At 41.4% G+C, this 11,830-nt stretch overlaps 1 non-coding gene across 1 annotated transcript; it reads left to right on the top strand.

Annotated features, from left to right (window-relative positions):
- The first annotated feature begins 786 nt into the window (after positions 1-786).
- On the top strand, positions 787-859 carry Trnaw-cca (transfer RNA tryptophan (anticodon CCA)). The gene has a single exon. It is a non-coding gene; the product is annotated as a tRNA-Trp (tRNA).
- Positions 860-11,830: the final 10,971 nt, after the last annotated feature.

The raw sequence follows: 11,830 nt of genomic DNA, 5'->3' as shown, positions 1-11,830 counted from the left end.
ATAAAGGCTCTGCCACCGACGAACCCTTCAGTGTCTGACAAACGGCGCCCATTTCAGTGCTTCATCCGTGCCGTGTTAGGAATCTCTGAGCTATCCGTCTTGGTACCCCCTCGACTCGCTCTTTGAAACGATGCATACCGCCTACTCTACGACCCCTGTTAAACCCCTTGCGGAGAACGTCCTCTACGGATCGCCTCTCTTCCCTATTGGCGATATCTAAAGAAGAAAAGAAAGATGGAGCAAGGGCCTCTGAAGAACGTGCAGTTGGACTATTTGGCGCGACACAATCCCGTGTTAGGGCCTGGTTTTCAAGGCGTGTTTGCCAGGAATCCCTTACCCAACAAGCTCATCACCGCTAAACCCGCCGCGTACCTTGTCAACTAAGATCCCGCCGGTCCCCAGGACACCCTCGGCTCGCCCTCTGGACGCACGGCCAACATTGCGAACTCTTGAACAGTGACGGCCTCCCCTTGAAGACCTATGCAGTCCCTCTTCTCGAGCAATAGGTGCAGGAGCATTGGAAACATCTGCTCACCAACGGAAAAGCGTTGCAAGCGTACCCTAGTCAAACCTGTGGTCATAAGGTCAACGATCGTTTCATAGGGCAAGCCCTCCAACGCGTGAGTCTTCGAAACCCGGAGAGATGGGAACATGCGGGTCCATTACCTTTTGAGCAATCTTGTACTTCTAGACTTGAGATGTAAACCGTACACTGATTTAAAAAAAAAAATAGGAATAAAAAAGGTTGTTGTTTGGTGCTAACTTGGCGAGTGCCTGCATGTCCCAAGCCCGGTGGCGCAAGGGGTAGCGCGTTCGATTCCAAATCGAACGGTTGGTGGTTCGACTCCACCCCGGGCTTCCGGAGTGGATCCTTGGTGGGAACTATTCCTTCTTCTTCTTCTTTTGCTGCCTGCTCTTTCTTTTTCGTCTTCGTGCGAACCATCGAGGCTCTTTTTTTTTTTTTTTTAAAAGGCCCCGGGGAAGCCTAGTCTCCACCAAAAAATAAAAGCCCCAGCAACAAGCAGTGAAAGGGGTGGCCTCGTCCTTAGAACGGATAATACGCAGCCTCCTCCTCCAAGCTGCGGGGACTGGGAATCCACCATTTTTTCTTCTTCTTCTTCCACAACGCGCATGCGCCCTCGCGATTTGGCCTTACCACAAGGCTAACCCTAATCCTAGCCCTTAACCCTTCACCCTAACCCTAACCCTAGCCCTAGCCCTAAACCTTCCACAAGGCGCATGCGCCCTTTCCAATTCCTCCCCGTACCACAAGGCCAAGCCCGAACCCTCATCCTCTTATATAAACTTAACCCTAACCTAATCAAGTAAGGTACCCTCACACCCAACGCGCATGCGCCCTCCTTCTAGCTTCACCTTACCACAAGGAACCCCCGAACCCTAGCACCCTTAATCCTAACCCTAACCCTAACTTTCCACCACGCGCATGCGCCCTCATGAATTGGGTCTTACCACAAGGCACAACCCTCATCCCACAATATAACCCTAACCCTAAACCCTAACTTTCCACCACGCGCATGCGCCCTCATGAATTGGGTCTTACCACAAGGCACAACCCTCATCCCCACAATATAACCCTAACCCTAAACCCTAACTTTCCACCACGCGCATGCGCCCTCATGAATTGGGTCTTACCACAAGGCACAACCCTCATCCCCACAATATAACCCTAACCCTAAACCCTAACTTTCCACCACGCGCATGCGCCCTCGACCCTAACCCTTCCCACAAGGCACAACCCGCATCCCCACAATATAACCCTAACTTTTCACCACGCGCATGCGCCCTCACGAATTTTTTTCCCGTACCACAAGGCCAAGACACAATCCTCCTCCACAAATATAAACCCCACTCTAACCCTAACCTACTCGGGTTACAAGAGGCTCTCTAGCCCTAACCCTAACCCTAACCTACTCGGGTTACAAGAGGCTCTCTAACCCTAACCCTAACCCTAACCTCTCCCTCTTCAGGTAAGTATAACCCACCCCTCCCCCACATTTTTTTATCGAGGACATTTCGTGACGCTTACATGAAGCCCCCCTGGTGCCCAAACCCGCCCCCCTTACTACTTGCTTCTCCCCTTTTGCTCCGAGATGTTTGCGGTTTTCCCCTCTCCTCAAAAACCAACATTTGCAAATTGCAGTTCGACCAGGAATCAGGTAGACGAAGAGCCACTTTGTGGATGTGCTACCAACAAATCATTATTTATTTACGTAGTTAGTTAGTTAGTTAGTTAGTTTACAAAAAGGCCAAACTTAAGAGAGACGATAAATTATTTCATCGCAAACATGGCCATGTCCTATCCTCTGTATCCAATTACCTTGGCTTCTGTCAAGCTTGCACACAAACTCGTGGCTTATTGGTGGTAAGCGTGGACAGGCCTTGTTTAAGTTTCTCCCTTTCTTTGGTAATGTTTCCATTGCCATTTCGATTCAGAATACGATTCTGATAACAATGGATCAATTTGGAGCCGTTCTCTCTCCCAGTCTCCTCTCGTTTCCCCCTTGTTTTCCCCGGGTACGATTTAACTCGCTCCCCACCATCTGAACACGCGCTTAACCGATCTGAACGCCTGGAAAAGGCTATCATGTTTAAAATGAAGGGCATGCCCTTCAATGGTTACTGTATGATGAATTAACTTAAGGATGTTTAATTGGGAGGTACTGTTAGATGTCTGGAAAATTCATTTATTACTTGTTTAGATGTACACGTTTAAAATAGTGCTCAACATAAACCTTCGCCTGTCATGAATTCGTTGTACTGAACATGCTGAAACAGATATGTTCTATGTTATTATGCTTCCGCTGGAACCGTCTAAAGTACCTTTCGTCCTCGTCTGGACTTTCAGGGAATTACTTCTATTCCTATTTTTGGTAGTTTTGGCCAGTTTGCTAGTATTCCCGTTTTCATGCAGCTCATGGTTTTTACAGGCAATTAAAAATATTAGAATTATAATAATGATACTGTGTAATTTCTCTTAATATTTAAGCGTCTGTTAAGATTGACATCTATTGTAAGGAGTGTAACTTCTGATGTTTATCATGGATTGCATTTTTAATTTGTTCTCGGAATTTTTCCGATCCCATCCGCAGGGATCCGTGGTTAATTTATGGAAAATTTTAGCCGATCAAAGTTCGATAAAGGAGCTTAACGCTTCTGTTCTAATATCGACAGTCACTACTTAAGTGACATGATTTTCAAACTGAATTTTTAGTGCTTTTCTTGCAGTTATTTTTTATTATCATTATTCTTTTTTCTTGTTGCTTTATATTGACTGGAAAACCCAAGCTTTCAAATGGAATGTAAGAAAAAAAACTTGTTTTGACACATCGTTTCTCATTATATGCAAATAAAAAGTTAAACCCTTTCCTATAAGTCTCATTGACAAAATTAATGGTACCCTTTTCACATATTCGTTTAGACCACTGCATTCCCTTTAACTGTTGCAAATGCACTGTTTTTTCATTATGAATAAATCACTAAGCTAGAGAGTTTTTTGGGGTTTGTCACAGCCATAAAATACACCTGTTGGCCCCTACCCCTTTAAACCCTAAGATCAAAATTTAAATTCTCATTTTGTTGCTCCTTTTCAATTCTTACAGTAGTGGGAAGAATTTGATTCAATATCAAGCAAATTCATCTTGTCTGTGATCATGTCCGTAATTCTCGTGACCACTCTATTTTACAAAGCATTGATATTACAAGGAGAAATTTGATGCTGATCACTCTTAGGGGTTCACAGTATTGGCCATTATAGAGAGTTTCCTCCCCAGTGGGACTCTAAGAAAACAGAACTGGCTTAGTTTGGTCTGTGAATTGACAGTGAACAGTAGTGTTCAGTCAGATATCTGAAGGTACAGCTGTACGGCAGGACCAGAGAGAGCTTTTGTGTGCGTGTGTGTGTGTACTTGCTTGACTTGCCCAACTGTGATCGACTATATTGGGGAACTTCTTGCATTTCAGTCTGTTAAGTGAGTGATTTACTTAAAAACATCTGGCTTAATTTTTTCCATAACAGTGCACTGTCAGTTTAATTTTGTCTTTTTTGCACAAACCCCTTTTGTTTCATTAAGTCACTGTTAAGTACTTGTAGTAACAGTCCTCTATGTTTTTCTTGTTGCTGTTGTAGACACTTGACAACGGAATGCGCATCATTCAACTGGAGACAGCTGTTGGAGCTGCCATGAAGAATTTTGAAGGAGCTCATGGTAAAAGATAACACGTAGAAACTGTTTTAGATATGATGATGATGATGATGATGATAATGATGATGTAATGTTGGTAACGCGGCGATGTTAATGGTGTAATTGTTGATTAATTGTTACGTTTATTATCATCATTGTCAACATCAGTATCTTTATTTTTAACTTTTTTTTTTTTTAATATCAGAGACGGATAATTCTCTTTTGTTATGACTTAATTGAAAACTCTGGACTGCCTGCAAGAGGTATTGATCGCATCTGAGCCGCAAGGAATAAATTTGCGAAATCGTGATTGCCATTTTTATGATTTATATAATTCTTAATGCTATAATTATAGTGCTTAATTCTTACTTCAAATATTTCTGTAAGTTATGTACATATTTTTTTCAAAATTGAATAAAATTATAGTTATTATAAAAAAATCATCATTATTATTATTATTATCATTATCATTATCATTATTATTATTGTTATTAGCAACGTCATGCAAGTTACATGAATGGTTCAAAGATTTTTTTTGTCAAATCACGCTTCAGCTGCAGATATCATAATCCCTTCGAACACCACACTTGCAGGTATAAACGTACCACGAAGACGTTTCCTTCCGGTCAAAACCTGTTCTGATCTGTTGATTATCATGTCAAACTTGTATGAAATGAAACACGGCCAACTGGAGATGAGTCATCTTAGACAATTTCCACCTGTGCCTATAGTACAACTCAGCGGCTCACACTTCAAAAAGGTGCGTGGACATTCCTCACGGTGCCTAATGTTTCAATCTCGTCCCTAGAGCTTTTGTTACCCTGATCCAGCGAAACGTGCAACGGACGGTTGGTGTGATCCTTGGTGCTGACCAAAAGGATCGCAGTCTCTGGGAACGAGATTGATAATGTTCAGGACCGACCAGGACCTGTATTACCTTTGGTGCCAGAGAGTTTTTATGCGCGGTTTTCTGTTGCGGTCAAGTCTTTATAAGCACTGTTCAATGGACTTAGTAAAATCAAATTGCTGTAGTGTTAGTTTTAGTGTTTTTACCGATTACACGACAACAAGAGCTAATAGGATGGCATCTGTGGTAAGTTGCAAGAACCAGTAATCGAGTTACTGGGGTAAATACAGCTCTAAATCTTGACTAAGGAAAACGAAAATTAGTTCGAGTTAGCGGGGAATTCGAGTTATCTGAGTTCGAGTTCACCGAATGAAAATAACTGAAAATAGGGGTCAAATCCAAGGGAAATGGGGCTTTGTTTGGGTTAGCGGAGACGTTCGAGTTATCCGAATTCAATTTACTGAACTGTCCTCTACTATTACAAACCCGCTGTGAAATTTTCTGAATTTTCCTTACCGTTATTATTATTTTTTTTTTTTTGCGTGGGTCAACAGGTGAAGGACTTCTTGGCACGCTTTGAGACCATTCCTGATCTCTTAGAACTGGATCATCTGACTGTATCTGGTGACGTCACATTCGGCAAAGGAGTCTCTCTGAAGGTGAGCTCTTTCTTAGTGTTGGTAGAACGTAACGGCAGAAGAAGAGGTGTACGGTCTAGCCTGTTCCAGGCGCTCAGATTGTGGTGGCTGCGCAAAGAGATGCGAGCAGGAAAAACCCAAACGCCTGGGACGGGCTATGCCCAGTCTGAAGTAACCTAGAGATAGCCAGACAAACAGACTGGAAGAACTTTATAAAAAGTGGATATATTATTTTCTAACGTTTTCAGTTCGTCGACAGTGACGTTATTATATTAAATTGTAAAACATTTTGCCTTGGCTATCCACCTTAAATGATGGATTCTCTTCTCTTGCCAGTCTTCTGTTCTTTCAAGGCGTCGACTGTGCAGATAAATGGATAGCAGTCTCTCTTATACCTTTTTAATACGTGGATGGCAATAAATTTCCTAATTGATAGCATCAATGCTGGCTGCGTAGTTTGCTGTTTTTCAGCGATGATTTTGATTTTATGTTATTTTTCTTCAGGGCACTGTTATTGTGATTGCTAATCATGGCGATAGGATCGATATTCCCTCAGGTGCTTTGCTGGAAAACAAGATCGTCTCTGGAAACCTCAGAATCTTACAGCATTAAAAACTGCTTTATAGTTTAGTCTATATATATAGTGTAGTTAGGCTTTGTAAGTAGTATAGAAACAGTCCTTATAAAGAGCGAAATCAGAATTCGAGGTTTATCTCAAATGTGATTTTCTAGAAAACCATTGGAAAACAAATAGTACAGCTAAAGAGGCTGAATTTGACTGGTAACACCATGAGATTGCGTTCATAAACGTAGAAGGTAGAACTGTACGCTAAATAAATAGTATCACGTGAAAGTACTGCTGAAAGGTTCAACTGAATGGTCACACCATAGGATTTTGTCCACAGACTTACAGTTATAACCTGTTTTATAGCATTATCAATAGTACCGTGTGAAAATGCTGCTTAGGTCATTCATTTGACTGATCAAAACATAAAGATTTTGTCCACCGCCTCAGAAAATAATTGAGCATAGCGCGGCATGTCTTCAAAAATAGACTGTTCCGAAAGATAGCCGAGAACGAGGGCTGTAGACGTTATCTACATAGGGGGTGGAGGACGGTTTGGAAGGAGACCCTGAGGAGGCCTTTCTACCCCCACCGCTATAAACCCCGACGTTCGCCCCCTCGGAACATTTGCAACCTATTAAAAAATGGTTGTCAGTGGAGATGAGCGCTCGACCTCAACCATCTTGCGGAAATTTAGGGACTTTGAACAGTCTATTTTATCAATGGCTTAAATGGTTGAAGGCGTATGGGATACTATCAGATATTTTTAAAATATTTAATCACAAGAAAAGTTCATAACTTAGAGAAATCTATTTTTAGTCGTAGAAACCATTAATCTTCGTTCGTAATCAAGAATTATAATGCGATTAAACATGTTACAATCGACCGTAATGAACTCATGTTTCGGGAGAAGGTCTAAAACAGCGCGAATGTGGAAATGTAGACAACAAGGGTTACTAAGCATGGGTAAGGGCAATATGGCTGGATATTGGCCAAGTTTTTCCTTTGAGGCCCATAAAAACGTTAAAAAGAACGAGGCTAGTACCCAGCCGTCTTGAGCAAACAAGCTTGGTCAATAAAGGATTTATCATGTTGTTAAAACAAAGTCTTTTCTTGCAGGACAAAGCAGGTACTCCCGAGCAGACAAGATAGGCTCATCTTACCCGCTTGCGGAGTCAGCCATGTATACTCCATATATAATAAGAGAGTAGAAAGTACCTGAGTCTGTGAAATCAGTACAGCACAGATAATAGGGTACTGAAAGCTCATATGACAGGAAACTAACGTAAGAAGGATTTGAAGAACTCTCAGACGTTTTTTTTTTTTGGTCTAGGTAGGAGGCTTGATTGTTTCATGAGGCACACGCGATGAAGTGCCCCGAGACCTGCTTTTGTTTGACCACAGTTGTTAATCGGCCTCAAAAACGTTCTTGTTCGTTCCTCAAGCAGGGGCGTAGCCAGCTTTTCGTGGCTGACTTTTATTTCCTCATATCCTGAAAATTGCATGCATGACTAGTACACACTGACCTCACCAACACTTTGAACTCTTAAGCTTTTTAGCCCACTCCAACAACGCATAATTTATTACAAAGTTAGTGGTAGAGTGATCAAACCAAAACTTTGTAGGCCCGGGCCTACGGGTCTATGGCCTAGCAACGCCCCTGTCAAGTACTTAGATTTGGGGTTATCATTGTCAAGAAAACTGGAGCTAAAAGCCCAGCCGTGTTTTCGTTCTTTTTGCAATAGCGTTGTAAATGTTCTCTAGTGTTAAAATAGCTTGTTTAAAGTGGTTAGCAGTCAACAGTACTTCCTAAGTTAATAGTGCTCACAGAGCATTTTGGGTAAGAGAACAAAATATATAGATCATATATAATGCAATGATTTTTTTTTTGTCCGCGGCGCCTTTGAAGACTTTCCCGTCTTAGACAAAATTTTTAAAAAAGCGCGACAAACCATCCGCATCATTTGTTTGGCGTTGATGATGACGAAAAATTTGTCTCAATTAATAAGCAACTTTTTCACTAATGAAAAAAGGCCCTATCTTTTCAATCGATTTCTTAATACTCTGGTTGGCTTAAGGTCAGTTGATAACTGACACCATTATACAAACTCACTTTAAGCAGCTTTGCTGAGGCTTCGCAGGGGACTTACAATTGCCAATAAAAGTTCTGAATCAAACAGGATACGCAATATATAGAGCAGTAATTCAAAGCTACTTAACTGCATTTGTACAATTCCTCAGATAAGCATGAACTCAACGGTGAACTGATTTCACTGCGTGGAAAATCGGAGGAACCGTTGCCTTTTGTCTGATCATCATCATTTCACTGGTCGCAAATTCTCTCATTGTTATCCTCGTTTGTAAAACGCCGAACTTAAAAAAACCGATAAATTATTTTATCGCAAACATGGCCTCATCTGATTTGTTGTATCCACTATTCTGGATACCTTCGAGCCTATCCGGCTTGCACACCAGTTACTCGTTTCTTATCGGTGGTAAGCTTGGTCAGGTCTTGTGTAAGCTTGTCCATTTCTTTGGTAACGTTTTCATTGTCGTTTCGATTCAGAATCTGATTATGATAGCAGTGGGTCGATTTGGAGTCGTGGTATTTTCACTCCGTTCCCCACTCATCAGATCCAAGCTGTGTCCCTTCTTCATTCTCGTCACGTGGATCAGAGTTTGCCATAGTTTTTAATTTTTCAGATGTCTTCACTTTAGAGCTCGTTGAATACCCAGAGGGAACCTGGTGTGTTGAGAGATGGAAGAAAGTATTTGGAGAGTCATTGTCCTATGCCAGTTTCCTGCTTTGCTGTTGTTAGTCATTCTTTACTCCATCATCTTTATCAAGCTCAAGACACAGGCACACCCAGGTGAACAGTCGACCAACAATCAGCAACAGCGGAAAAGAAGAAACAGAAGCGTTCTTCATATTTCCATTGCTATCGTAACAGTGTTTTTGCTTTGCTGGTTGCCTTTCAGTACGAACCATTTAATCATAGCGTATCAGGACAGTTCTGCCCATTTCTCGTGTAGTTTCTCGATATATTTTTATGTAACCTACTTTTTGATTCACGCTTACTGTGCTATCAACCCGATTATCTGCTTTATGTTTAGTAGTAATTATCGGCAAGGTATAAAAAGACTCATAAAATGTTCTTTTGTACGGGCGTAAGTCGCAAAAATGTGCTTTTCATTGAGGTTCGTGGAACATTCGCCAATAAAAAACTATCATGACTGTTAATGTACTTTAAGAAGTAAAATGTGTTCCAGTTTATGCCCCCCTGCGTTTGCCCTGCCATGACTGCAAAGAGTGACAGCATAGGCGACGTATTGTAAGAGTTTTGGTGGTAATTCAGATCTGATCCAGACCTTGAGATGAGGGGAGGGGGGGGGCGATCAACCAGACCCTTAGATAAGGGGGGGGCAGGTCTCCAAAAATTTTTCTCGACTCTTCGGGCCTTAGTTTGGTCTAAAAATAAAGGGGGGCGGGGCCCCCGGGCCCCTCCCCTGGATCCGCCACTGAATAAAACTCAGGGATGGACAATGCACCCTTCCAGCACCAGAGCTGTTCATTCGCTCGCTTGATCACTTGCCGTCACTCAACAAGTTGGGAAGTTCTGCTCGCAGAGTGCGATGGACCATTAGAAACGTTGTGGGGGTGGGGGTGGGTGAACTACAAAATAAATATTCATGCAAGGGGGAAATAAGCTGAAAAATAAAAAGAAATGTTAACGAAAAATAATATGTATCATAACAGTTTTCACCGGTCGATTTCTAAATGAGACAAACACAATGGCTTAGTATTCATTAATCTGCTCGCTGTAGTATAGCAGGGGCAGCGATTCCTTTTTCCGCCCCGCGAACATTTCGCGTGCCCTTCCCCCTGACTATCTGAGAGCCTGGAACAGCTCGGTTTAACCAATGTAAAGAGGATTTTAAATAAGATGTGTTCAGTTTAAATCTCTCATGTCGGCGAAAAGTGACAGCATGCATAGGCCATGTATTGTAAAAGGTTGCGGTTAATAAAACTCAGGAACGGATCATTAGAAACGTTATTGGGGGTGTAGGCTGGCGAAGTACAACTGTACAACTGTTAATAATATTACTGCGGAACCGCTAAGTTAAGGGAAGAGGTTCTGCCGCAAAAAAATAAGCGAATAAAAGGGACAATTATAAACATCTGTTGAATTTTGAGCGCCACTCTAACGTGTGACAGTATTTTTGCGTCGTCAAAAGAAGCAAAGAAAAAAACTGCATGTTTTTGTGGCACGTACGCCGTTCGCCCACTGCAAAAATTACAATCCAAAGTTAAGCGGCAAGGTGTTGTCTTTTACACAAAATCAATTAAATGATATTGCCCTTTTGAAATGTTTTTATAGACATTTTGTCGCTTTATAAATTTTGATCACCTTGACTTATGTTTAATAATAATGGGTGTATTTCTACATGCAAATAATATGTATCACACCAGTTTAAACTGTCCACTCTTATTGGTTTCCAAATTTCTTTTCAATCGGTTTCTAAATACAACCACCATGGCTTTAAAATAGCATTCGTTAGCCTGCTCAGCAAAAAGGACGGCCATATTGGTCCTCTGATATAGAGTTCGCGTTTTTATACAGTCTTTCCATATCGGTCTTCATATCGGTCTTTCAATAATTGTTATTAAAATAACAATTATTGGGCTCTGGCTTCGCAAGGGGACATGAAAATTAAAGTTTAAAAAGTTTGAATTTTAACTGATCGCCGCGATGAATACTGCGTTGTACAGAAGGCGCGCAGCAAACATAAACTCGAGAATGGGGAATGGATCGAGCCAGCCTTGGAGCTGCTTCAAACAGTTTAAAGAGAAACTACAGAACTACAATGGCGAAATTGTTATACTGTTCGTAGATGAAAAAAATTCTTGCGCTCTTGATCACAAGACTCCCTGATCACTCTTTCTCAGCCGCAAAGTTACACTTCCTCGAGGGGCTAAGAGCCACATTAAAAATGTTCTTGGCTTGGAGTTGTATTTTTACTATTTATCTGACACAAATTCAACATACGTTCTGAATTGGGCGTTTTGAACACATTAGAACTAGAAATACGTGAATCGCAGGACCTCGCGAAGGACTTCGAGAAAAATTTATAAATTTAAAAAACTTAAGCAATATAAAGAAATAAAACAAAACTGCAATAACTAAACAGAAGATTAAACGTAAAGAAAAAAGAAAAGAAAAGAAGAGAAAAAAACAGTTTCTACGGGGAATCGAGGAATAGATGGGCGATGCGAGTTTGCAGCTCGCTATGATCCACGCGCGGTCCACGCTTCGCGCTCGACGAGATTTTAAACTCACTTCGCTCGGCGCTAGACAAACAGGTCTTGTTACTGTATGATATTGTTTAAATTTTGTTTAGAAACCAATTCTTTGTTCTCTCTCTTCGCTCTCCTAGGTTTCATATTTACTGGACAACCCAAGCTTGAAAGTCAAATTTAAGACAGAAAAAAATGGATTTGACAAAGTAAATAACTCGAAGGTTTAATGCTAATGAGTTTCCCCCAGCCAATAATTACAAGACTTACTCAAGCATTAAT

Source organism: Porites lutea, chromosome 7 (assembly GCF_958299795.1).
Source record: "Porites lutea chromosome 7, jaPorLute2.1, whole genome shotgun sequence".
Lineage (NCBI taxonomy): Eukaryota > Metazoa > Cnidaria > Anthozoa > Scleractinia > Poritidae > Porites > Porites lutea.
The sequence above is the reverse complement of the archived record's forward strand: the minus strand, read 5'-3'. Positions and strand labels throughout refer to the sequence as shown.